The 27,728-nt window shown below is 43.5% G+C and overlaps 1 long non-coding RNA gene across 1 annotated transcript; it reads left to right on the top strand.

The window, feature by feature from the left end:
• The first annotated feature begins 1,922 nt into the window (after positions 1-1,922).
• On the top strand, positions 1,923-23,389 carry LOC109311459. Its single transcript, XR_002101510.1, has 3 exons — positions 1,923-1,932; positions 6,721-6,729; positions 23,303-23,389. It is a non-coding gene; the product is annotated as an uncharacterized LOC109311459 (long non-coding RNA).
• The last annotated feature ends 4,339 nt before the right edge of the window (positions 23,390-27,728 follow it).

Below are 27,728 nucleotides of genomic sequence, written 5' to 3' on the forward strand. Positions count from 1 at the left end.
CAAGATAAGCATCCAATTTACTCTTGAAGGTGTTCAATGTAGGTGCTTGAACCACCTCCGCTGGCAAACTGTTCCAGACCTTGGGGGCTCGGACAGTAAAGAAATTCTTCCTTATGTCCAGCCTGAAACGGTCTTGTGGTTTGGTTGCTCTCAAGCTCTAACTTGCACATGTAGCAAGGTTTCCCCTGCACCTGGGACAGGGTTCCCAGCTGCAGGGATGCACCATGCCCAACATGAAATTCTGGGCCTGGGGGATTGCAACAGCTGTGATGTCCAAGGCTCCTGGGTGCATGAATCTCCAAGCCCTGGGCATTGCAGCTGCCAGGGGAGGGTTGAAATCTCTGGTCCCACATGTACAGATGGGACCAAATGGCCCTGCATATGATGAGGCTCTCAGTCCCAACTGTGTCACGCTTTGCTTTGGCCTAACAGTATCAAAATTTATGGAATTAAAACCATCCCAAAAACATTAATGTGCTGTGGGTACATATGACTTTTGAATACTGTCATCTTATCATCATTGCTCTTTTAGGCTGTGCTTTTTTCAATGGACATTTAATAATGGAATCATACTGGAGAACAAGAAGCAGCCACTGTATATGTATTTGTGCTGTATTCAAGAATTAGTGAAATCTATGAACATACAGCTGTAGCAAAGTTTTCCTGTTCTTGCTGTCTGCCTGAACTGAGAGGTTTTACCTTCAGCCCGGTGATTCTCAACAACGGTGCTGCTTATCGTATTTGCAAGATAAACCCTGAATTTTCCAAGAGGAAACCACAGTGTTAAACGCATTATGACCTGTTGTGATCTTTGAGTTCTTTGCAACAGAAGGATTGTCTTATTGTTTTTCTGTATTAAGAAAAAAAGTGAAGAGCTGGCATTTTCCGAGTGGTGCCTCAAGTCCCTCAAGGGGTGCCTCAAATCTATTAAGGATGCCTCAAAACTAGAAATGTTGAGAACCGCCATTCTAGCCTAACCAGCAGCCTTCTTGCTGGGAACATGGCGCCTCTCTGGAGTTCCTACCCATATCCATAGAAAAAATGGCACTTCTTGTAGCAGCAACTGAACAGTCACACGATATGAACTAACGTTACAGTGCAGGTAAGTGATACATTGCCCAGAGATTTTATTGACTTTGGCAGTCTGAGTGTGCATTGCCTCTGGTATCCATGGGGTGCTGGCACCATCAGCCCAGAAGTGGGGGCAGCCAGTCTGCCAAGCGGCATAGAAGCACTTGAATTTCTAGTCTCACTCTTCATTTATAGCTTTCTAATTAAAAAATAAGCATCTTAATCACTCATATTTGTGGTTTGTTTTGAAGAGAGACCGTTATGTGTGGAATATGTAGTGTTTGTTTTGTTTGTGTTTGAGGCACTCATGGCAGAAGGCAAACGCCTCCTGAGGACATGCAGTTTCTTGCTATGCCAGCTGATGTTTATTAAATATTTTGTATTGTGAGATGTCCTGGGGATCATTCATGCCATGGACTTGGATGCCAGTACTTACAAACAAGAAGTACAAATGACAAGAATGTATTGATGCTAAAACACAAGGGAAAATAAATCGGTATCATAGAACCTGTACCACAGAGTATCCTTGTTAGGCATCTACCTCTCTCAAGAGCTCATCACCCCAAACTGTACTGAGGAAACCATCTCCGTTTTTAGATTTTTGTTAACTCCTTGGATGGAGCTGGCTGACATTTTTCACACTCTGTCTCTCTCTCTCTCATTGAACTATATGGTTTTTGTGATAGCGAACGGGGTTTTTTTCCTGCTGAAAAATGGTAATTTCAATAAACATTTCAATTTTCTGATTGTAAAATGGTAAACAAAAACTCCTGTTTTGAGTCACTGCTTTGAAATGTCTGTCTCTCCTTGATTTGAAATCCCCTTCTGTTTAAGATTTTGGAACCTGAACATTTTCAGCCAGTTTCCATTCGGGAGTATCTCATGCTTTCTTTCCTTTCCTACCTTTTTTTTTCCACTGGTAAAATGGTCCTGTCTTGGGTCCAGAATTCATCCTGTGATTAAAGCGGTTTCAGGACTTCCCATATACTTCCAGAAGTCACACAGGGCCTTGGAGAGATACAGCAGTTCAAGGTCATTTGCCTGGAAGCCCTGCACTTTTCTGGCTCTGGTCCTCTCCATCTTTCTGTCATAGTGGCTCTAGGTTTGGTCTCAGTGCAAAAGAAAATGCAACATAGGGCTCTGAGTAACCTTAACTCTGTGGAAGCTGTGTAGTGTTTAACCCCTGACCCCAGAGGCACAACTTCCCCCAGCACACCCTATCACTGTACCCTACCCTGAGGTAGTTACCAGAGCCACCCTCCATATAGATGCTGGGTTCTGCTGACCTTCCTTCAGCTGGGGAAGGAAAGCCTAGTGGATGATCTGCTCCCTTTATAAAATATGGGGGGTTACTTTTGAAGACTGCCTGCCACTGCATCAGACATGGATTTTTACACCATACTTCAAACACTGATGTGCCTTGCTGCTTATTAAATGAGGCCTTCGGGTCTCCTGCACTATGATTAGAACAAATAAACAGCAGTCAGTGATTGGATATATAAAATACAGGTTACAAAACAAAATACTTTAAATAAGTGCATATACATAAAAAGGTCCTGTCCTTCCACTAAATATTTCTGTGGCATCTAATTCCTATGGGTCCCAGCTTTTATGTGAATTAAACTGGCTCCCTGGGTTTAATAAAGCTCATATACCATCCATTGTTTTGCAAGAGTTGAAAGACCAAATCAGTATGTAATTTGCCTCCTCAAGGTCTTTGCCCTGCTTTATTATAACTGACAGGGCAGGCAGCATTGCAAGAGCATATTGAGATAGCAAACTCACACATGTTTGGCACACATTCTCTGAACTGCCTGCTGCAGGATTTTCCAAAAAGTGATGACAAACAGTACTAAATATCTTCTGGTCGAAATATATCATCTCATATATACTGCAGTTGCCCTGTGAAATTAGGAAACTCAAAGGGAGTAAATAATCTGTTACTAAGTGAAATGTCATCTGAGTCACAGTTGACTTTCAATGTTCTGAACAGGTGGTAGGACAGCTCCATCGCTAGCTTCATGTTAGGAGAGGAGAAGGTTAGAGTTTAGTTTTGAACATAATCATGGTACTAATTATCACAATATTATAATATCATTAAAAAGCCAACTGCAAAGTCCAACACATGCAGCCAACCAGTATCAACAACTCTTATAAGAGTGATCCCAATATCCATCAGCAAGCCACCAACTTATTAATCAGTCCACCCCGCCTCTCCCCATCCTGGTGCCAAGGAAGGAGGAAAGCAGATGCAAAACCCTAGGGATTCACAGAATAGTATAAAGGCATCCTGTGAGGGACCCTTACAGGCCAGCTCTGGGAAGCTCAGCTGAGCAGTGCTGTTCCACTTTCAGAAGCTGTGAATACAACACAGGCTGGGATACCCAAACCACTTGCAGTTGAATGCTCGTAATGATTATAACAACTTCTTTGCAGATTTTGACACAGGGTTAGCAACCTGATTTTATGCCCAGGGTTCCTGGTGGGTTTGTACAGTCCGTACTGATGGCACTACTCAGGGATGGATCCAGAGAGAGAGGAGGGGTGTGAGGGTGCAATCATATCCCCACTTGGACCCTACTAACTATGAAACTACCTCCAAGGTACAGTTACCTTAGATCATGTTGGCCATTTTTAGACTGATCTAACCTTCCTGAACTTCATAGATTTCCTAGACTTCATAGAGTTCATAGACATTAGGGCTGGAAGGGACCTTGGAAGATCATTGAGTCCAGCCCCCTGCCCAGGGGCAGGAAGTCAGCTGGGGTCATAGGATCCCAGCAAGATAAACATCCAAATTTCTCTTGAAGGCATTCAAAGCAGGTACTTGAACCACCTCCAATAGCAGGCTGTTCCAGACCTTGGGGGCTTAGACAGTAAGGAAGTTCTTCTTTATGTCCAGCCTGAAATGGTCTTGGAGGCATTTATAACCGTTAGACCGTGTCATCCCTTGGGGCGCTCTGGTGAACAAATGTTCCCCCAGATCCTGGTGAACACCCCTTATACACTCATAGGTGGCCATCAGATCACCCCTGAGCCTGCGCTTTTCCAGGCTAAAGAGCCCCATGGCTTTCAGCCTGTCGTCATAAGGTCTATTTCCTGACCTCTGATCTTGCGTGTGGCTCTTCTCTGGACTCTCTCAAGCTTCTCCACATCCTTTTTGAATTGTGGAGCCCAAAACTGGACGCAGTACTCCAGCTGCGGCCTCACCAAGGCCGAGTACAAGGGGAGAATGACGTCCCGGGATTTGCTTGAGAAGCATCTATGGTTGCAAGCCAGCGTTTTGCTCACTTTGCTAGCCGCAGCATCACAATGATGGCTCATGTTCATCTTGTGGTCAATCATGACCCCCGAGTCCCTTTTGTCTGTAGTGCTAGCCAGCATAGCACTGCCGAGCCTATAAGGATGCTACAGATTTTTCCTCCTAAGGTGGAGTACCTTGCATTTTTTGGTGTTGAACATCATCATCCTCCCATTTCCTGAGCCTGTCCAGGTCAGCCTGGATCACCCTCCTGTCCTCAGGTGTGGATACTTTGCCCCATTCAAATGACTTCAATGCAGCATGACTAACAAAAGGCAGAATTTGTCTCTCTGTGTGCGTCTACTTGTGCCCCTACAATGCCATTGTTACTGTACTGTCATTTAGTACTTCCTTTTGGATGTAGCAGGTAAAAATAATGGTGTGCCACTGGCATGGTGCAGTACTGGCTGTTACTGAGCTGTCATTTAGAACTTCTTAAATGACAGCGCAGTAACAGCCCATACTGCGCCATGTTGGTGGCGCTGTTATTTTTAGCTGCTACATCACTGTAGCAACGTGCTATAGAAGGGGAGCGTGTTCATGCATTCAAGTAGCTGCAGCATCACAGTTTGTGCCTGCTGACACTATGTCACCGTAGCATGTTGCTAAGGTGACACAGCATCTCGTGTAGCCATGCCCTCTGTTCTTCTTCGCAATGATATGGAAAAATATACAGCAATGGTTGTCAACCTTTTTAGATTTAAGGTAATTTTTGGAAAATGTCAGTGCTTAGTTTTTACTCAATTTTTCACTACAGAAACATAATAGAGTAATTCTTTCATTGCAAAGAATTCAGAAAGCCCATTCAAGTTAAGATGATTTTTAACACTATAGATTCTTATTTGTAATTCTTGGGTATATTCTGTGAATCATCTTTACACACTGAATAGTGCTGAGGCACTACACGAGTGCCACTATTAGCCTGCAGTAAACTAATTTAGTCTACAGCAGGATAGTACTTGTAAATATAAGTACTATCTGGCTGCAGGATAAAAAAAGTTGCAGCAATGTATGTGTAGAAACTGCCCCAGCTGGCTGGGGCATGAGGGTGCTTCAGTGCGGCGCTGGCAGGCTGACCCTCCCAGGCTCTCTGCCAGCTAGGGCTGATCCAACCCAGATCATCATGCTGTGCTCCTGGGTGCCCATTCAATCAGCAATAAAGTCCGGTGTTTATTGCTTCCTCATTAATTACACATGTAGACATGCCCCAGCAACATATACTACACTCTCCTAGTACCACATATACAAAACTGGTACCTTCAGGCCAGCTCAATACCTATTGAAGGGAAGCACTATTAAAAATCCACTTCAAACATGGATCTGGAAAAACCAGGAAACCAGTTCTTAGTATACTTTTGTAACTTTTTTTCCTTTTCTCCACAAGTTTTAGCCTTAAAATATCTTTACTAAGTAAACAAACTTGGAGAGTAAGGTAGTTCATTGTAATGGCAGATGAAAACCAGCTGAGCGTGTTCTCAATTTAAATTAAAATCAATTCAGAAAAATTTAAAACATAATAGTGAACAATTTACCGCTACTAAAAGCCAGGGAAGATTGAAACTTCCAACTTCACATCAGGATCTGTCACAGTAAGACCAGAATAATGTACTTTGTTTTACTAGGATTTAGATTTTACATTTGGGAAGACAACAAATTTTTTTTTCATGCGTAGAGCTACTTCCCCTGCTGCTTCCAAAAAAATTCCCTGTGGAGCGGTATTTTCAACTGGGTGTCAAAGAGGGGTTGATCTAAGCAACAGCAGAGCTTAGAACAGGGACAGGCAATTATTTTGGGCAGATGGCCGCTTAACAAGGTTTGGTGAACTGTAGAAGGCCACATGGGTAGTCCTGCCCCTTAGTGGGTGCCCCACCTCCCTGGTCGCTATCTTGGGACCTGAAGTCCAACCCCTAACCCCTGACCTTTGCCACCAGAAGTTCCTCCCCTTACCCCCACAAATACTCCTTCTGGGAGGGGGGAGTTGTCATTTTAGAACCCGAAAAAAACAGATCATTCACTAAAAGTCAAGCACCTACTATGACATATTTTTAATTTTATTATGAAAAATATTTTTGCCATGATTAGTGTTTGTGTAGTGTATATATGGAGTTGATTGCATAATAACTCAAAATACATTCTTAGTCTTTTTAGTCTTTTATATTGTGTGGGGCTGTGTGGTTGTGTGTGTGTATGGTGGGTGCGCGCGTGTGTGTAGGTATATGGTGGAGTATGAGTGTATGTATGGTGCATTGTGGGGGTGTTTAGGGTGTGGTGTGGGTATGTGTGGTGCACTGTGGGGGGAGTTTGTGGAAGGATGTGGTGGTGTTGGGGGGGCACAGTGTATATTGGAGGGTTGTGTGGTGTTTGTGGGGTCTGGGTGTGTGGCTCTGTAACACACTCCTGTGGGTGTGTGGCTCCTGCAGCCAACACTGATGTATGTGTGTGGGGGGGGCACGTAAGGGAGGGTGGGAGGGGTCGGGAGATGCCCCCACACTGCCCCCATGGCACAGCAGGTGGGGGTGCTGGTGCCAGGCTCTGGCTAGAGCTGCACATCACAGTGAGAAGCGCGCCTACCACAGTGGGCTGTTTGTTTTCCCAGCGCTCCCTGCACTCAGGGGGCACAGGAGGAAAGCCCCAGATGCTGGAGTTGGCTGCTTTCCCCACCCCAGCCCACTCCAGTGTCTGAGGCTTCCCTCCTGTGCCCCACAAGTACAGGGAGCACCAGGGAAATAAATGGCCCAGCAGGCGTTGCACTCCTCACAGCGCTGGCCAGAGCCAGGATCCAGGAATGAGCAGGGCGCACCCCCTGCTGCTGCTGCCCCCACTGCCTGCCAGGGCTGCAAGCCATGCGGGGAATGTGGGAGGGTTCCCCACATCCGTCCCCCCTCACAACTACACCTGCCCAGCTGAGCTCCGCGCTGCTGCCATCCCTCTGCATGAGGGCTCCATGCTGCAGCCAGTCCCAGCCCTAAGCTCTGCTCTCCTGCAGCCCCATTCCCAACTTTCCTAGCTAGGAAGAGAAAGGGCTGGGTGGAGCACAAGTCATTGGAGGGGGTGCTACACACCATACAGAAGTGCCTGGAGGGCTGATGTGACCTGCGGGCCGCATTTTTCCCACCCCTGGGTTAGAAGCTATGACTGACAGCTGAATATTTTAATAATATAAAAAAATGCCATAGTGCTTATCTAATCATGATCAGTAAAAATCAAGCTTCCGTGTCAGTTCAGAATACCTGAAGGGCTGCTATAAAGAAGAGGGAAAGCACCTCTTCTCTCTCCCTTAGAGAGGAGAATTAGAAGCAATGGCTTGAGGTTGCAGCAAAGTAAATTTATACTGAATATTCAGAAAAACTTCTTCACTGTTAGAATAGTAAGTCAGTGGACTAGACTGCCTAGGGAAGTTGTGAACTACCCATCATGGAAAGTGGTCAAGAAGAGGCTGGACAGCCACTGGTCAGGGATGATCCAGGTGGACTATGCCTATTTTCTACCATGAGTATTTCCCATGTTTCCGGGCTTTGCTGGTTCCTCCTCTCCCTTTTTCCAATATATCTGTCAGGGTGTTTTTAAACCTTTCCAGAGGCATTGGGTGTAGGCTATAGGCAAGGCTGGGGACTTCAACTGGGGTTTCAGGCTAGTGGGTCTTGCCTTTCCGGTCAGGGTCAGACTGACTGTCATATTTAGAGGCAGGAAGGAATTTTATTTAATAGTCGGATTGGTATGGACTGTGGGAGGTTTTGCCTTCTTCTGTAGCTGGGGGCATGGCCCTATACCTGGGACCTCTTCAGCATATATTGACAACATTTTACAGTAGCAGGACATTGGCCACTGTGGTTCCCCTGCTATACCTGTGGCAGGTTAGGGTGTTAGGTCTATACCGTGTTAGGGTTGATGGGAGTCTTATATAAAGTTTAGATTATGGTTGTATGCAGGGATGACTGGTGCCTCCTGAGTCTGGGGCGGGGGGGGGCCACAATTTGTGGGCAGGCCCAGGGGCGCACCAAAAGTCCTGTATCCACTCCTATACTTCTGTACCATGGCTTAGTGCCCCTTCCTTCCCCCACACACTTCCAGCTTGCACAAGAAAAAAAAATCTGCCCTGTCCTGAGCGGTGCTGAGTTGGGCACTAATCTCGGGGGGGGGGGGGGCGCACTGGCCCTCCCAGTTACCTATCGTTGCATGGGATGGTTTGGATAGGAATGATCCAGCCTCAGGTTTGGACTAGATGACCTTTGGAGGTTCATTCCAGCCCTACTTCTCTGTGACTCTCTGTGATGCTATGAATTCAGCCAAAGTTGGGGCTAGGTGAGATGCTTTGGAAGTGTATCAGCAAAGTTCGTTAAAATCTGCCAAGAATAGCCTAATGTTCACAAAGTTTGTTTTAGATCTGGAGGAAACCACAGGGAAGAAATATCTATAAGGAACAATTAGAATTACAGAAGGCTTTGATCTAGCACAACTCAAGAACACACATATTTTCCTGGAGGAATAAACCAACAGCTATTTGATAATGAAACCCCCCCCCCCAGCCATAGTGGACAAACTGATTTACTCTACATTCAGGGCTATCAAGGTATAATGACCAGGCTATCATCTCAGTATTTGCTATGTGGTATGACAAATACATGGAACGGGAATAAAATGACAACTTTAATTATTAGATTGGTTCCTGGTGGAATTGGATGAATGTCAAAGCTGGTCAATTTGAAAACTCTTGTTACAATTTCAAAAGCTTTTCTTATCTTTCTTTGTCTGTAGCTGATTGCAGGTTTCAACAGCAGCATTACAAATGTCCATTACATGGCTTTCATCAGGTAATTACGTGATGACATTTTTGGTTAAAACAGGCTAGTTGTCCTGCAGTGTTAAAGAGCTGATTGATGTTCTTGTAATCTTTTTTCTTATGCCTTTCAGGCTCCTTACTATCCATTCCACTAGAACACATATTAATTCCCCAAGACTCTAGCTTGTTACAAGCAATTAATCTTGCTTTTTTCTTTCAGAATATTCTGTGGTTTTAAAAAGATGCTGATACCACTGTGACTGTTCACCTGGCAAGTGGTAATTCTTAAATTCTCTTTTTTGCTCGTACCAGTTTTGCCCTCCCTTTGTCATCAGACATTAGATTTCCTGCCATTATGTATTTAGATCCTTGCTGGCAGCATGTAATTCAATCCAAACTCTTGATTTAAGTGGCAGAAATTCTTTGTCTTAATGGATTGTCTCCTCTGTGCTATTAAAACCACCTCTAGGTGGCACATTCGCCTGTAGGATAAGCACCTGTTCCTCATCTTCAGCCAGCTCTGGACTTGCTTGCAGTTGCAGAACTAGTGATGGATTTGTTTTCAAGTTTACCTTCGGAAGACAAAAAATTTTTAAAAATTATATTCCACAGATGAGGAATAGAGTGTTCATGGGCCAGAAATGCCCCCATTTACAAAGCACTTCATGTTAATAGGGGAAGTAAAGGATGGAGCAGTTTTCTCCAGATACCTCTGGAACTGCTAGTTGCTGGATGAGGAGGTGAATCACTGGTTAAATTATTCAGCAATCAGTATAGGTTAGTGGTCTGAAGTCATACTCTGAGGCCTGGCTTTCAGAGCAACCTTCTACCCTTTCTGTTTTCCAAGCCCGCCAGCCATTGCTAAAACAAACCCAGGCTGTAAGGTCTTGTACATTAGCTACATACCCCTCAGTGCAGCCCTCTGCCACATCTCCCAAACCAAAGGCAATGACAATATACACAAAGTTAACTAGACACACTAGGAATGTCCCAGCATTTTCAAGGAAGCACTTGCAACTTTGTTGTAGTTGTGTTTCGAGCTTGTTGGACAGGGGACACATTCTAACATAATATCTATATCAATGAAGGACTGTTCATTTGCCCTGCAAATGAATACTTGGTATATTAACAATTTAGAGGAACAAGAATAACTGCACTCTGTGTATCAGACCTGAAGCAGAATAATAGTTTTAAGACAACAAAAGAGACGACATTTACTGAAAAAGACCAGAGAATCTGCATTATTACTGGCTTCTGCAGTGATGTATATTTTGAAGACAGGAAGGTCAGTTAATGTAAGATTAAAAGACCATTGATCATTTCTCTTCTGCAACAGGTTAATCAGAGCATATCTGCTTTTGACAAGCATGTCACCAAACCATTATAAGAAGAGCCCAATGAGCTAAGCACTTTACTCTTTATAACTTTAGCTGTGGATTCAACAGGCCAGGATTAATAATGTTATGCATTTCCATTTTGAAAAAATGGCGGAAAATATATTCCCAAAAGGAATATGGGCTGGTTCAGGTTCCCAGTGTGAGGAGATAAGCAGGTAAGGACAAGCTCAGGCTTTTCCTACCTGGCTGTTCCCCCAACACCACTTCCTGGACCCTCTGTAATGAGACAAGCACTATCATAAATTAATTTATTTTTAAAATGGGGTGTTGCTTAATTCACAAAAGTTATGGACGGCTCCCTCAAGTCTAACAGTGGGTGTCTTGAGTCTAAAAAAGGTTGAGAACCACTGCTCTAAGGCTATGGGTGGGAGGTCAGACATGGGATTCTGACTTGGTCTATTATACAGAATACAGTTATCACCAAATTTCAGAGCTGTATCTGCAACATCACCCACCTAGGACAAGCATTTTCACTTGAAATGCTAGTATATATACCTATTTATCATACTGAGATTTGTATCTTCTCAGCACTGAGTTAATGTAATTACTGAGTATATTATGCCTGGTTGTTGGACTTGAACTGGCACTGCCTAGGTCACATGTACCAGTAAGAAAACAACTCACGTTAACTCTCTTTGAGTGCATCTACATGTGCCCCTACAGCACCAGTGTCACTGCATCAGAAGTACTAAATGATAGTGCAGCCCATGCTGTGCCATGCTGGCAGCGCATGGTTATTTTTAGCCACTACATCACCATAGCAATGTGCTACACAGAGGGAGCGTATTGCTATGATGATGTAGCCACAGCATTTCAGTTTCTGCCCGCAGGTGCTATGGCGATGTAGTGTCATGTGTAGACACCCCGTCTGTGGCAGAACAATGACTTGCACAAACTAAAGAATCTGCTATGTTAGTGTGACTATGATTCAGTTAATAGAAAGTAGTAAGTTGGCACTTAAATACTTGAAGAAATAATTATTCATTAATTATTTGCTAATACAGAACTTGCTGTATTTGGAGAAAATAAGTGCACTTTGCAATTTACTTTTATGGTGACCAGCAACTGGAAACACTTCATAAATCCATTGCTTTATAAACAAAGGATGCCATTACCGAGGAGGTAATTTCTGTAAGAATTATATGTGGTGAGGCTGTCAGTTGCTCCTGATAAATGATCACTAATAAAATTTTTGTTTCTACTGTTTCTCTATTTAAACCAATGAGAGCCTTTTCAAAAATGACACTTGGCACCGTCCCACATAAATCTTGCAGACATTACATTCATCTTGAACCATTGCTCAGTCCAACCGAATTAGAGAAAGCATGTTTGTTATTTAAAACAATGGCATGTTGCCATCTTGAAATAAAAGTAATGCTATTTCCATTAACATCTGACATGGATTTGTAGTACCATAACAGCAGACTTCACAGCATTTGTGTAAACAGTTTGAAGTTGTTCTCTGTACATTATGAGATAGTCTGCTTCTCTTCTGCTCTTAAAAGTATAATAATTATAATTAATTAGCTTTCCTTCTGTTTTTAATATGCTGCAAAGAGGTATTTTGGGGCCAAATTGTAGACCAATGTTATTTCAAACTTTAAATAATCCTTTCCCCCAGCTAACTGTATTTACTAAACATTTAAATCCATTGTGCACTTTTCTGATAAGAGTATGTAAAAATCCTAATAACAAATGCAGCTTGCCTGTAATTTCCCTTATACTACTGTGTGTTGTATACATAAACACATCATATATAAAGAGTGGCTGTTATTAAATGGACCGAAGACATTTTTTCATACCAAACTGTATCAAATTAATATTTTGCTTTCATTTTATGTGACACAAACATATATTTTAAAAGGTGTTATGTTTATGTTGTTCCGTCATCTGCAGTTTGAAATGCTTTATCTGGTGGTGTGAAAATCCTTTCCTTTTCTTTCCCTTCCTTTGTCATATAGGAGGCTTACTCATTAATTTAGATCAGTTCAAGCAGAAAGTTTTGTGGCCTGACTGAAAAATGCTGATCACTTACTGCTCCCTTTAACACAGTGGGAGTTGCTGGCGGTCAGTACCGCTTGGGATGAGTCTTTACTAATAAATTACTTCTGTTATAATCACCGATGGAAATTACCAGGGGATTCTGCATTTATTTCTGTGTGAGTTTGAACCTTGGCTAGAAAATATAAGATAGCTATGTTCTCCAGCTTTCCTGTGACATTAGGTTTTTATAATGAGGTCTAGCGTTATAATTTTCAAACTTAATTCCCAGGGCTATTCATATGTATCCAGATTTAAGCACTTAAACATGCAGTACCTAGCCTTTAGAAGTACCACAGGCAGGCACTCAGCACTTCTGAAAAAACAGGTTAATATTATGGAAGTGAAAGTAAAGTCATAGGCAATCCACAGATCCAAAGCTCCCTTGCTGCTGCTACTCAGTTATTTACTGCAAGGACAGATTTCTTTTTTTCTTCATTCTGCCTTTCATAAACATGTTTTGTACCTTACTCTGGGATGCATTGTATGTGGAAAAATACAGTGGAAAAAATACGGTATGTATGGGCCTCAGTCTCTTTTTAAATGTTTCTTAGTACAGCAAAATTCAGCTCTAAACATTTCTTATCGCCAAAGAAAGAAGGAATTTTCATTTACTTTCTCTACCATTACCTTTTACTTACCTGCATGCTATACTTTGAAAGCCAACAGGTCATAGTCACCCCTGAAGCAGCTAATGCCATCACATCCAAGCATATTTAGGACCCAATATGCTTGTACAGAACAATTAAAAAAAAATGAAACAAAATCCAGGCACTGCATTCTGGAGTGTTAAGTAGCTAGTGATTGATTTAAAAAAGCAAAATCTAAGTCTAGATTGGCCAAATGCTCTATTACATAGATCAAAACCATACAAACACCAGATTAATGAGAGTCATTAGCCAATGTTAACATTAACAAGAACAATGGTTTTAGAGTAAATATTTCTTCAGATGCCATCATGAAGGGCTGGATCTATCGAAAGCACATGCACACAAGAAATGTTACGCAAAAGAATAATGCCATTGAGTCAACAAGACAGTTAACAGGAGTATGTGTGAGTGCAAGCAAGTTTGGGGCCTGAATTAGTAAACAGCAATGTTTATTTTGCCTGTTCATGTTAAGTTACTGAAACATATATTTGAATTTTAAACTGTCTGTTGCCATAATCTAAGGGGATAATGTAATCGAATTGTGTAATTCTACCAAGACATCCTGGTGATATCATGAATCATGATAGTAACACAAGTGGTATCTCAATGTCACCAGACCCATTAGATGAGTAAACCTCTCTTTCTCTGCATAGCTATGGCATTTTATTTTATTTTTTTAAATAAGCTTTTTAAAATAAGCTGACAGGCTCATAGGTAAATGGCTTGATAGACATTGTTGAAACTCCTGCCATCATTTTTCTTAATGTACTTACAGTCCCTTAGATCTTGTACAGCTAATTCTATCTCTCTGACCTGCTGGATTCCAAGAGAGTGCGGCTGGGTTAAGAAGCTTCCCTCCAAAGATGTCAAGAAAGGAAAAAAACAAAAACAAAAAAAGGCAAGAACTGACGGAAATAATTCTAATGGCTGATAATGGCGACAGTCTAGTAGGTCCAGCTGTGTACTGAGAGTGATGACAGTAGGCTTCTGTTCCTGCCTTTGTCATAGACTTGCTGTGTGACAGTCACATCATCTGCTTCCCTCCTAACCTTTGCCTTCCTTGCCTTTTTTTTCTGTAAGTTGATCATGGCAAGTCTCTCAGTGAGTGTTTGTATAGTACCAAACACAACAGGAGCAGACAGAGGAGCATGTCCCTGTTGTAATTCAGAGTTACAGTCATCCCTTAGACCCAAAAGAAGTTTGCTGTTGGGTCCCAGGGGTTGGGGAATCCAGCCACTGTTTAGAGTGGCTGCAAGCTTGCAGCTGCTAGCAACACCACTCCCAGCTCCAGTGCCGTTTTCAGAATTGGAAGTGGGGAACGGAGCAGAGGGAGCTTGCTTTGGCGGTTCCCCAGCCAGCACTGGAGGGTGAGGTGGGAGTCCCCACAGGGGGCTCCAGTCCGCCTGCCCCATCCTCCAGTGCTGGCTGAAAAAAACCCCAAACCAAACTCCTTCTGCTCCCTTTCTGAAAACACTGTTGGGGCTGGGAGGCAGCACAGATACAATTTACTAAAACTGCTCCATTTTGAAATATCTTCATTTGAACCCTCCAGCAATGAGGATTCACATTTTTGTAGGATCTCACCCTTTAAAGCACTCTGCAGCTGTGCACTTCTGTTTGGTCATGGCTATAAGGTACTTTCAGGGGCCAGATTGGGAAAAAATTGTCACTTCTTTCTGCACCTAATGGGTCCCAATCTCAGCAGGGAGTTGGTACTGTAATACAAAAAACAATGTCTGCTGAAAGACACCTCTCCAAGAGCGCCTCCAAGAACATTAGGAACCTGCTCGGTGTTGTCAAAGAGGATGTGTTTGGGGATGGCACAAGGATGCAAGTTCTGATAGGTCTAATAGTTTGGAACATTCCTCTTGCTCAGTGTTTGGTAGGATAAAACCAACTACTATCCCAGACAGCTCTCTTATTTGATTACCATCACAGGGGGCCTGCTCTGCTCTAGCAGACCTACATGCAAAGAGGCATGGGAGGAGAGCAACAAAAGCAGCAACACAGAACAAGGGCTCCTAGGGGTAAAAAATTCAGGAGAACAGCAAAGTAAGAGCAACAGTAACAGGGGTATTTTAATGATCTCATTCTAGATTCTAGTGCTAGTCCCAAATTCAAAATCAGCCTACTCCTGGACATTCGGTAATAACACAACCAGTTACATTTTAAACCTGGTAGCACATTCTTTTCTTGTTTTCAGTGTTTCACGTTACCATAGCACCCCTTCTGTTTGAGTTATAACTGGTGTAACCATTTAGGCAGAGCAATGTTTTGAAAGCTATGTTTCTTTTTAGGGAAACGCTATTCTGTTTTCTTAATCATATTGCACTAGAACTTAATTGTTCACATTAGTTATTGCTATGTTTAGCAAAGTTTTGCATAATGTCCCAACTGTTTTCTGAATAATCATTCATGCTACTTTGGACATTGACAACCACAGATAAGCAGCACACCTCCATAACTAGAAACCCCTGAACATCTCACAACTGTTACATGCATAGGACACTGCTTCTTCAGAGCACTCAGAAAGCACTTCTGTATTGTTAATGCAAATGCAAATGATGCATCAGATCAGCTGCAGAAGGAGAATTTTAGTCCTTTTCTCAGCTCCTTACCCCTACAGTGAGTGTCTGAAGAATAACATTTTTTAAATGCCTTACTGAATATAATGCCATCAACATTACTCCAAGAAGATTTTCTTGTTATAACAACCAATACTGAATGACTGTAGGACATAAGACATAGTATCCAGATTTGTAAGCCTATCACAGACTTGCCATGTGTAATAAAGCTATTTGCCACAAAGGGTAACTGACCTGTCAAACAGTTTTATCTAGAGTCCTCATACCAAAGGTGGCAGTGTAAACACTTTTCCGGTGTCCAATGTTTAACCTCACTTGCTGAACTCAGCGGTTCTAACCACAGAGCCACTTTGTTTTATTGCTGTCGTAAAATATATTTGGTGGGTTTGGGTGGAAAATGAACACCTCAACAAAATATGAAATATCACATGCCCCAGTCAAGGGGAGTGAGAAAAGGAAGAGAGAGTGAATATTTCTGACTAGCAGTTACAGTCTAATCTATTGGACTAGCTCATAAAATAGGACATTGAACAAGTTATACAATAAAAACCAGTAATACTACATGGTTTGGTTGTCCCTCAGCCAAGGTTAAAAACTGTATCAGCTTCTTTTCACATATTTTATTTTAAAAAAAAAATCTTACCAGTCCAGTTATTTTCTGTTAACATGTGCAAATTTTTAACTTATCTCAAGGGATTACTCAAAATTTGCTATGGGAATGAAATATTACTGAGAGAGAAGAATCTTACTGTAAGCTTCACCACTGTGTGGCCTCTGCGAAGCAAGAAGAACCTAGACATTTTCCAGGACTAAAGTGCTCCCATTGTATGAGACCTTTGTTCATTAAATTCCATTGATTCTTCCTTGTCACATCTGATAATAGCTCCTGATTCTACTGAAAGAAAACTGTCATGGCTAAATGTATCTTGCCCACTTAAAGAGAGTATAAGCTATTAGCAGGATTGTTATCCTCAAGACCTTTTTAACTGAAATTGTTCCCTGTCCACTATTCAGCATAAGCAGTGATGAAAACTTTTCAACAGATGCTGGCAAAAAAAAAATGCTGTGGCTTCAGACCATCTGCAAGGATTAAACATTCATCAGATGAAGGAACTTTTCTGCGCTTGAGACAAAGGAAAGTTTTCTTTGTCCATATCTAAAAACATTAAACTTTCCAAGATCCCATTTCAGGCCCAGCTGTTTTCATCATATCTTGTCTGTCAGACATTTATTTGAAAGCTGTTGCTAATTGATTTTTTTTTAAAAACCCAAAAGCCAATGTCCTGAATCTAATTTATTAAATAAAATCTCTTACTAGAATCTCCTGCCTGCTTTTTTCATGATTGTCTTCTCTCAGTGAGTAAGAGTAAGAAGGTTCAATGACTGCCTAAATCACCATTTTTCAGTGCTTGGGAAGGATCCATGGAGTTCCATCTATATTTCATTTCTTATTAGAGCTTACATTATGTAGCATGAGCTGACACCTGGTAACTTATTTTGATACACTTCGTGCACACTGTTCATATGTATAAAATTGGGACTTTGCCCCAAAATCTCAGTCAGACTGAAAAGAAATGCAGCTAGGAGCAGGACATGAGTTCGATACCTTGTAACAATATAAGCAAGATGTTTAAGGGATGACAGATTGACCAGAATAAAACAAAGGGTTTCAACCTTGATAATGTCCTTTCATATACAGAAGAATACAGATCAGGAACTGCACAGGAGCAAAGAAAATTAAACAAACCCTACTGGTTGGAGCAAGGCTACATACAGGAATTCACAAGCAAAGAGGAAAAGGCATTTGCAGAATTTCTGAGTCATTTAATAGGATAATTTCAAGGGATATGAAGTGATCTATGTATTTTAAGCACTACATCCTTAATTTGAAGAGTGTTAGCCTGTCCATTTTAAATATATTCTGGCTTCTAACAGAACATCTTTGTGCATGACATCTTGTGAACAGTCGTGATGCTTTCACCAGAGTGACTGGGACAATGAAAGCCAATGGACCAATGGCTCAATTCTTGCCTGGATTCAAAAGTCTAAGAAGCTTGTTTTATATGGCATGCTTCATCTATTGATCTCTGGTAATACAGAGTGCCCTGGACTGGTTACAAGAATGATGCTTATTGTGCAGTAACATTACTTAGGGTCACCTATTTATTTTGAAGATGCTAAGGGTGGTATGCAACTTCTACTAAAATCAATGTAAAAACTTCAACGGGAGTTATAATGGGCCCTAGCACCTCTTCCTTTAGCTGTTGAATGCTCCAAGCTCCAAGAACTTTCAGAAGACCAGTGCTATGTGACAAGCACTGCAGGTTACTCACGAAATAAGGGGAAATTAATCAAACCCACTGGCGCATTTAAGCTATTCACAAACTTACCACATTGGAATTTATAAAGTTCTGAGCTTTTTGCCATGGAAAATGCACAGACATCATCAGGTACTTTATGATTAACTATTAATTAAGCAGCACCATAATAATAATTAGAAAGAAAGAAAGTACAAAAGTGTAACTGGAATTAAACTATTTGACAAACCAAAACTGCACTTCTCAGAACATGATCAGCAATTAGCTTACTTGATTTATTTTCATTTGGTTTGATATATGTTGGCTGTATGCAGTAATTTATGAACAGAAAATAACATGAGATGAATATTGTTTATGTGGCGGTTATCTCAGGTAAATAAATTGACCCTGATGTCTGAGCCTTCTCAGGACAGGCATGTCCCCCAAAATAGCCAAAACTCAAAGTTATGTTTCTAGGACCACAACCTTAATTTACAGAGTCTTAAGGTTGAATTTTTTAAAGAAATCATTTGGATATTTTTAAAGAGGGAATACAATGTGATTAATTCATTTGCATTGTATTCCCTCAACATCACACCATACAATGTGATTCATTCCTTCCAACTTTAACTTTCTAAATAGTAAGTACTTACAGGAAGTATAATTGTAAATGTTAAACCTTTGCAAGTTGTTTCTGGCCAAAACATAAAATCTACTTTGGGAATTTTGATAAGTGATTTCCATTTCCTCTAGTGAGAATTCATTCAAAGGGAGCGATGATTGTACTGCTGAAGTCTTTCATTTCCAAACACTTATTGTGCTTTTCTCAAGCATGATGCCAACCTGCCACAAGTTACACTCCATACATGAAACCCCCAAAAACTTTTGTCAGTGCTCTGTGCTCAGCAGTCTGTTAGTGATGAAAGAGCATAACTAATTGCTTCCTTTTTAAAGTGAGGGGGGCAGAGGAAAGTGATGCAATTACTGTAACAACGGGACTTTTAGAGCTGAAGAGTGAGATTTAATAGGATAAAATACAAATAATTATTAAAAACATATTTAGGGAGGACTGACAACTGTAGTGTTTAATGGTTAATGAAGGCACTTCCTGCTTACTAAAAATAAATGCTAGCAATTTAAATCAAGTGAAAAAAGAGCTTCACCACTGAAACTGATTTTAACATTTTGGGGCCAGTCTGCAAAACAATTTGCCCCTCCCAACATGTTACCCCATTCTTCCATTGTGTCACCAATACTACTAATGGCAGGGAGTAGGGAATAGGTTTATCCAGGCAGTGAGTAGCATAGGGAATATATTATCAGGTAGATGGCTTGAGTTCAAGTGCTGTTCCTATATTGGCTTGTATTATTTCTTGTAACTTGTGCTGATATAAGCCTGAGGAGAAGACTACAGCCAGCAGCGAAGAAATGTTCAAAGAATATTAAGACAGAATGAATCCTAAAAACTACTACTTGGGAAGCTACTAAAGATAGCTATTTGTAAAAACCACAGATCACCTGCATGCAAGAGCTTTGAAAGAGCTGGCCAAGAAATTGTCAAGACCCGATGCTGTTTTCCAAGAAATGCTGGACTCCTGGGTGGATTCCAAAAGACTGGAGGAAAGCAAATATTGTTAACAAGAGTAAATAAGATGAATTAGGTAATTGTAGGCCTGTCAGTTTGACATCATTTGTGCACAGAATAATGGAACAGCTGATATTGGACTCCATTAACAAAGAATTAAAGAAGAACAATATAATTAGTGTCAGTCAAATGGGTTTATAGAAGACAGATTCTAGCAATTTAGCTGAAAATATTTTATTTAAATGAGATTCTAAGCTTAATCAATAAAGGTAAAGGGTTGATATATCCTGTACATTTAATTTGGAATTGTAGTATATTTCGGCTAAGAAACTAGAGCAATCAATATGGCACATATTAAGTGGATTAAAGCATCTAATGGGTGCAGGTGGTGTTTTCTTTGGTCGTCCCAGTCTCAGGCTATGTGCTGAGGAGGGAGAGGAGGATCCACGTGGTGAACCAAAGACTGCGGCACTGGTGTTATTGGGAAGGCTTTGGCTTCCATGACCACAGCCTGCTCTTTGGCAAGAGAAGCAGCGAGCTTCTGGGAAGGGATGGCCTCCACCTCTCTGCTGGGGAGGAGGCTCTTTTCAGCCAGACTGGTTGGCTTGCTCTACTGGGCTTTAAACTAAACCTGCCAGGGGATGCGGGGAATACCGCCACTGCTGGCCCGCTGAGGAACCCTTGCAAACCCAGCAGGCCAAGGCACTTAAGGGAACCCACCCCTGCCCTCGCCCTGGAGCAAGCTGCGGGCAAGGCAAGGGGCCCCAAGGGGACACTTACCTGCCTATACACAAATGCCAGGAGCTTGGGGAATAAACAGGAGGAACTTGTCCTCCTGCTTAACACAAATGACTATGATGTCATAGGGATAATGGAGACCTGGTAGGACTCCACCCATGACTGGACCATGGGGATAGATGGCTATGCCCTGTACAGGAGGGATCGAGTGGACAAAAGGGGTGGGAGTGTAGCTCTCTAGGTCAAGGAAAGCTATGCGTCCCTGCAAGTTGACATTGGCGCCCAGTGTGGATGACTAGAGACTCTGGTTTAAAATCCTTGGGGAACATGGTGCAGGAGACACAATAGTGGGAGTCTTCTAAAGAGCTTTACCAGGAGTTCACCAGGGAATTGGCTGAGGCTGCACACTCCCGGTGCATGGTTGTCATGGGAGACTTCAACTACCTTGATATCTCATGGGAAGAGTGCTCGGCCAAATCCGAGCGGTTGCAAAGCTTTGTCTCGTACGTGGATGAGCTCTATCTCATGCAAGAAGACGATGGGCAGACGAGAGGTAAACCACTGCTCAACCTGGTTCTGGCAATGGGGGACGACCTAATCAGTGGCCTAATGATCAAAGGAAAGCTGGGTGACAGTGACCATGAGCTGATTACCTTAACCATCCACCTTAAAGCTGGCAAGTCAGTCAACAATACAGAAGTCCTTGGCTTCAGGAAAGCTGACTTTGACAAGCTCAGGAGGCTTGTCAGAGAGGCCCTAAGGGGCCACAACCCAAAGGGGAGGAGAATTCAGGATGAGTGGTTGCTCCTCAAAGGTGTGATCCTGGAAGTGCAAGCAAAGTCTATCTCAACTTGGAGGAAAGGCAGCACAAGGGCACAGCAGCTCCCTTGGTGCTCCAGGGAACTAGTGGACCTCCTGCATCTAAAAAGACAGACTTACAAAGGATGGAGGACTTGACTTTAAAAAGACCTTCGATCTGGTATCCCATGATTACCTCTCAGTAAAACTGGCTAACTGTGGCCTCGGTCACACCACAATCCACTGGCTGGGCAATTGGCTCTGTGCTCAGACCCAGAGGGTGGTGGTTGATGGAAGCCAATCGTTGTAGTGCCCTGTGACAAGTGGGGTCCCCCAGAGCTCTGTCCTTGGGCCTATACTATTTAATACAAGTACTACCCTGCTGCAGAGTTCATTAGTTTCCTGCAGCCTAAATGGGGTTGCACACATAGATGAGAGACATCTACTCCACAGTAGATATCTTGTGTAGATGTGCCCAAGGGGACCAAGTTGCCTGTTCGTAAAGACTTGAGGCATTCGCTATTTTAAAGTAAAATGTAGCATCCATTTAAGTGATACAATGCATTGCTAAATTAGGAGTTAAATCCTAAATCATAAATACATTTTTTTTGGTTTCCTGAGGTATGACTGGCAGAATCAGAATGTTGTTGACACGGGCAATACTTGACATTTCCAGTGCAAACTTGTGCTACTGGATAAAAAAAATCAGCTGTACCCAATGCGCAACTTTTTCATTTTACTTATTGATCATTTATATTAGAGAGTAACAACAGTATGCTTATTCAGAAAGCAGAGCATTGCATGCAATATTTTCTATATGTCAACAGCCATGATCTGCTGAATGAGGATGAGATAAGAATGTGTGCAAAGATTTTTGTTTTTTGTTTAATTCATGCTCAACTGGCAATGGGAAAAAAACTGCTTGTGATGCATTGCCTCTAACAATGGTAATACACCTCTTTCTGTTCATGCTGATGGATTTCCTTAGGTTTCTAAGCACTGATTATGAACCAGAAATCATTTACTTCCAATTGGTTATGACAGGGCTTATTGTCCTGATAATGGCAGAGGGTGATGATAAGACATTACCTTTCTACCTTAGGAATGACTTCCTTGTTACAAGGAGTGTCACTGTAACAGAGACAGAGGATCCGGTTACCTTAAGGCAGAAGCAGCAGTGGGGACATCTACAGGTGGGTTAAGCTGCAGGGGAGTAGGCACTCAGGAATCCACAGGCAGCAAGTGCCTATTATAGGGCTAGCTTCCTAGAAGTAGAAGAGTAGGGTAGAGCCCTGGTTAGGCAACAAAGGCACTAGCAGTAAGTTGCCCTGGAGGCTGTGGAAGCACACCTGTGGCCAGTCAGGGGAGCAACTGACCAGAATGGGAGGAGCCAGGAGACATAAGCCTGGGCCCATGGGCGACTGGTGCTGCCTGAGGCAGTGGGGCCATGTGCCCCCCCAGCAACCAGTCAGTGACTGGGGAGGGTCCCCCATGGCCAGTCTCACTGACAGAGTTGGGGAGGGTCCCCCTTGGCTTATCACGAGATAGCTGATTGCTGTGGCTAATCGCTGTGGCTCCTTCCATTCACCGGCCAGCACTTGCGGGGGTGGGGGCACTGGCGCTCCTGCCTGCTCCCCCTGCCCATTGCCTAAGTGGCAAATGTGACAAGTCAGGGCATGCACTGGTGCTCTCACCAGTGTACCCCGTGCACTTCCTACACATTAACACTGCCTGGGCCCCTGAGGCAGAGGGGCAGTACAGCCCTGACCTCTTCTGGGAGAGGCGTTCCTGTTAGCTCAGGCTGATGGGAAGTGAGAGTTGCAAACCATGGCAGGTACTCACAAGGCTGAGGCTAGGTACAGACACTGATTCTGCCTTGGGCTTTTTTAATTTAAACTATGTGGTTCTCTGTATGTGGCATAGTTTAGATGGGTAGAGAATAGAACATACATTTGCCCTTTGGTGGGGGAGGTGGCAAATCTTAGACCATGTTCTGCCATTTTTAAATCAGTCTCTGTGCCAGCTTCTGTTCTGTTATGGGGACATATCCATTTTATGAGCTGAATTTCTGTTCTGTTATGGGGATAGACCAGTTTCCAGTTTCACTTACACCGGTAAGATGTAATGTCTGTACATGGCCTGAGAGAACCAGAGAATGGGAAGGCGGCTTGCAGAGTGGGAATGTTTGAGTTTGAAGTGGTTTCTTGGATTTTTGTTCTAGTTTATACTGGAGGACTGAATGTGCCAATAGAGGTGGACTGGAGGCCACAGGGATGCTGCAGGAGCATTTCTAGGGTCAGGGATACCAGGGAGGCTGAGCCAAACTAACAGCAGCCTCATCCTGGGTCAGGGACACCATGACAGCTGAGCTGAACTGAGAGCAGTTTTGCATTCCTGGCAAGGCACAAGACAAGACTGAGGGGCTGGAGACCAGAGATACAGTAAGGGTTGAGGCTGAGAGAGCTGGGCCCAAATCAGTGGCAGCCAGAGTAAAGGGGGGTCTAAAGGCAAGAGGGTTGTGGCTTCCACAAAAGGCCTAAACTGTAGACAGACAACAGCTGTTAAGCATGAGCTGCAGGGAGGAAGGAAGCCACAAATAGCTGTTAAGGTGATTGGTGCCCTGAGGCAATAATGAGGCCAAGGGTGGGTGGGGGGGCACGATGACAACACACTTAAGGCTTAAGAAACAGGACTGGGGGTCAGTTGGGTACAGGAGAGACCCACTGGCCCAAAGCAAGCTATGGCTCACTCAGGGACCCTGGGCCAGTCTCCCTCACACAACAAAAAATAATTCCATCAAGGCATGGCAGACGAGAGAAAAAGGAAGGGTAACCCAGTCAGCTGGAGCAAGGCAGGAGCTTCATGGCCACTAGGGCGCATCACAGCCACCCCTGAGGCCTGGTTTTGCTAGTCATGTTTTGCACTAGTTTATGAACAGAAGTCTATGCTAGGGTCTAGTCTCCAAGATAAACCAACAACACACAAATATGTTTCTTGTGAGTCCTGGAGTTCAGTGAAGTTCTGCATATAATTTTATATTATATAACAGAATCTCTTAGCCAGCTACTCCAGCAGCTACTTGGGTAGCCCATTTACTGACTCCAGAGATCCCAAACAGCCAGTGAGACAAAATGGGAAAGTGAGGCAAAGTAAACATAGTGGACTAGATCATGGGTATCAGGTAGACTATATGGCATCTTCTCCACAAAGTCAGCAGCATATGTTACAGTGACCTGATGAAGAGGCATGCTACTTACCTGCACCTGAACCCAGCATGGCTTCATTAGAGGGAATGGGGAATGTTTGGGATTATGGTGACTTCCCAACCCTACAGGGGGCAGAGATGTACCTGGTGATGCACCTGGGGAGGCACAACCGGCACCATACCTACAGGTTGGGGAACTCCCCTCTTGTCAGCACGGAGGCGGAAAAGGATCTTGGAGTCATAATTGACTCTTGGAGTCATAATTGACTCCAAGATGAACATGGGCCGGCAGTGTGGGGAGGCAGTTAGGAAGGCCACAGATGCATCTTGAGCAGGTCCAAAGAGGTGATCCTCCCCCTCTATGCGGCACTGGTCAGGCCACAGTTGGAGTACTGCGTCCAGTTCTGGGTGCCGCACTTCAGGAGGGATGTCGACAGCATGGAGAGGGTCCAGAGGAGGGCCACTCACATGATCGGGGACAGCAGGGCAGGCCCTACGAGGAGAGGCTATGGGATCTGAACCTGTTCAGCCTCCAGAAGAGAAGGCTGAGGGGGGATCTCGTGGCCTGTTATAAACTAGTCAGGGGGGATCAGCAGGCATTGGGGGAGTCCCTGTTCCCCCAAGCACTGCCAGGAGTGACCAGGAATAATGGTCACAAGCTGGCAGAGGGTAGGTTTAGGTTGGATATCAGGAGGCGCTACTTCACGGTCAGGGTGGCTAGGGTCTGGAACCAGCTTCCAAGAGAAGTGGTGCAGGCTCCTACCCTGGGGGTGTTTAAGAGGAGGCTAGATGAACACCTTGCTGGGGTCGTTTGACCCCAGTACTCTTTCCTGCCTTGGCAGGGGGTCTGACTAGATGATCTACTCAGGTCCCTTCTGACCCTAGAAACTATGAAACTATGAAACTATGTAGGGGACAGAGATAAATCTCCAGAAAATGATTCTGTCAGCTAGGAGAATTGGGACAATGTTTATAATAATATTTTAAAGACATGCTGCTAAGAAGAAGGGCAACTGGGGTCAGTCCCACAGAAGAGAAAAGCAAACACGTGTTAATTAAATAACATACATGTGACCAAGCCACCTTTCTTGAAGGTGAGAGAATGTTAAAGGAGCTCAGGGACAGTGGGATTTGAAAGGAAAAGAGAACTTTATATGCACACTTCCAGAGCACCCAGGACTGCCCAGATGCATGAGCTCTTAGACAACATAACCACTTTATCTGCCCTACCTTTTCCCAACATCTCCCTCACCCCCGCAGCTTGGCTTGCTTACTTGTTGCTTCTTCCCTTTAATAGAAAGTAATCCCTCTGAAGCAGCTAGCATGGTAGTGAGACTTTGGAAAGTATACTCTCTCTACAGACAGGCAGGCAGGCACAAAATCACACAAACATACAGGACATATGTGACTTTGTGTCTGTTAGCATATTAGCAGTAGTTGGCATGTGTTTTTATGAGACTTATGAACATGCAGTTGCTTTCATATATATCATATTTTTCATACAACACACTCAAGAATATAATACAGTTTGGGCATGTCTACATGAGACTCTACTCAAGATTAGAGCAAATCACTGCACAGTAAGCATTACCGTCTACACATGCAGATGCTTACTGTGCAGTAATTTGCTTTAATAGCGAGTAAATTTGCTACCTGCAAATACAAGTAGAAAATTTACTCAGGAGTAATTACTGTGCAGTATGGCACATGTAAACAGCTGACCAGGAGCAAAGGTGCTTCTGGTCAGCAGAGGACGGAAGATTGCTCCACGTCCCTGGGAACTGCTTGCTGCCAGGGCAGGCTCTGTGACGTGAGCCTGGGTGGGGACAATGTCCCCCTGGCATGACAGCAGGGAGCTCCCACCCCTGCTCCCCGATCACAGAACAGGGCCTAGGAGAATCTTATCTCCCATCCCCAGCTCTGCAATGGGGGAATGGGTTCTGGGAGATCCTTATCCCCATATAAAATTCTCCCAGTCCCTGATCTGTGATCAGGGAACAGGGGCTGGGAGCTCCCTGCTGCCAAGCCAAGGGGTCATTGACCCTGCCCAGACTCCAGTGGTGGAGTCCACCCCAGAAGAAGGCAGCTCCCAAGGGCAGGGAGCAATCTAACAGTCCCTGCCAGGAGACAGCTGTTTCCTGGCCCTGTGCTCCCTGCTGGCCCCTGGACTAGCACCCCAGGGGAGCCTAGAGCTCCACCTGACTGCTTCAGGACCTAGTGCAGGGCCGGCAGGGACAAGAGCAGACGCTGCCATGAGCAGCAAATATGCTCCCATTTCCCTACATGTGTAGATGCCTGTCTGGGGTGGGTTTACTCTAGAGTAAATTATACCACAGGGCATTTGCACATGTAGACATGACCATTTTATTTTTTAAAAGAACAAAGAAGGGGGAAAATAATCTTTTCTTGTGGAAAGTTAATGAGCAGATGTGTAATGATGTAATCGGGTGCTGGGGCAGCTGCCAGACTCAAGGGTAGCGACAACTGACAGTTATTGCCACTGCTGCCAGCATGACAGTACAGCAGCCACAACAATTGCTTTTCTTCCCCCCAACCCAAGTCAGTACCCAGCTGCCCCAGTTACTGTAAATGAGGAGCAGCAGCTAGAAGGTGGAGCCTGCTCATTCTTCCAGTCCCTGTGGATCACTGCAGATTTTACTTTTGGTTTTACTTGTAAGCAGCAGAACCTGCTCTTACTTTATTTCTCGCACATAATGCACATTCCAATGTCTAGTAATTGTTTTTTGGGAAAGAGGCCCATGTTGTATGCAAAGAAAAAAAAGGTTTATATGCAATGAATGTGTCATTTACATTCATAGCATATATAACACAATTACATATACACACTACATAATTTATTTTCACTGATTTACTACTTCCCTATTGGGTTTATACTTAAAGCCAAGGGGTAGTAGTTATGATACATATATCATTGCATACTGCTTTTAGTAATTCACAAAGTAAGTCTTCTGACAAAGTGGATGATGCTGAAAACTCTACTTCACGTAAGTTATCTTTACCCTCTTGAGTTACCCCATGGAATTACTTATAGGAGTGTGACAGGGGGCACACTTAGGGCCGGGTCTCATGCCAGCTTGCCCACTTGTCTGTATGGGGCAGTCTGCCCAGTCTCGCCTGCCACAACTTTGCTGTTCCCATAAACTGGTGGTATAATGCAGGAGGCTGCCCATTCTGAGCCCCAATGCTAGGAGGCACTGGCAACGTGGAGGGGGTGCATGTGCAACCCCTGAGCATGGCGGTGCACCCCCTATGAAAAGGTG

The sequence above is a fragment of the Crocodylus porosus genome, unplaced genomic scaffold (genome assembly GCF_001723895.1).
Source record: "Crocodylus porosus isolate Cpor-Errol unplaced genomic scaffold, CroPor_comp1, whole genome shotgun sequence".
NCBI lineage: Eukaryota > Metazoa > Chordata > Crocodylia > Crocodylidae > Crocodylus > Crocodylus porosus.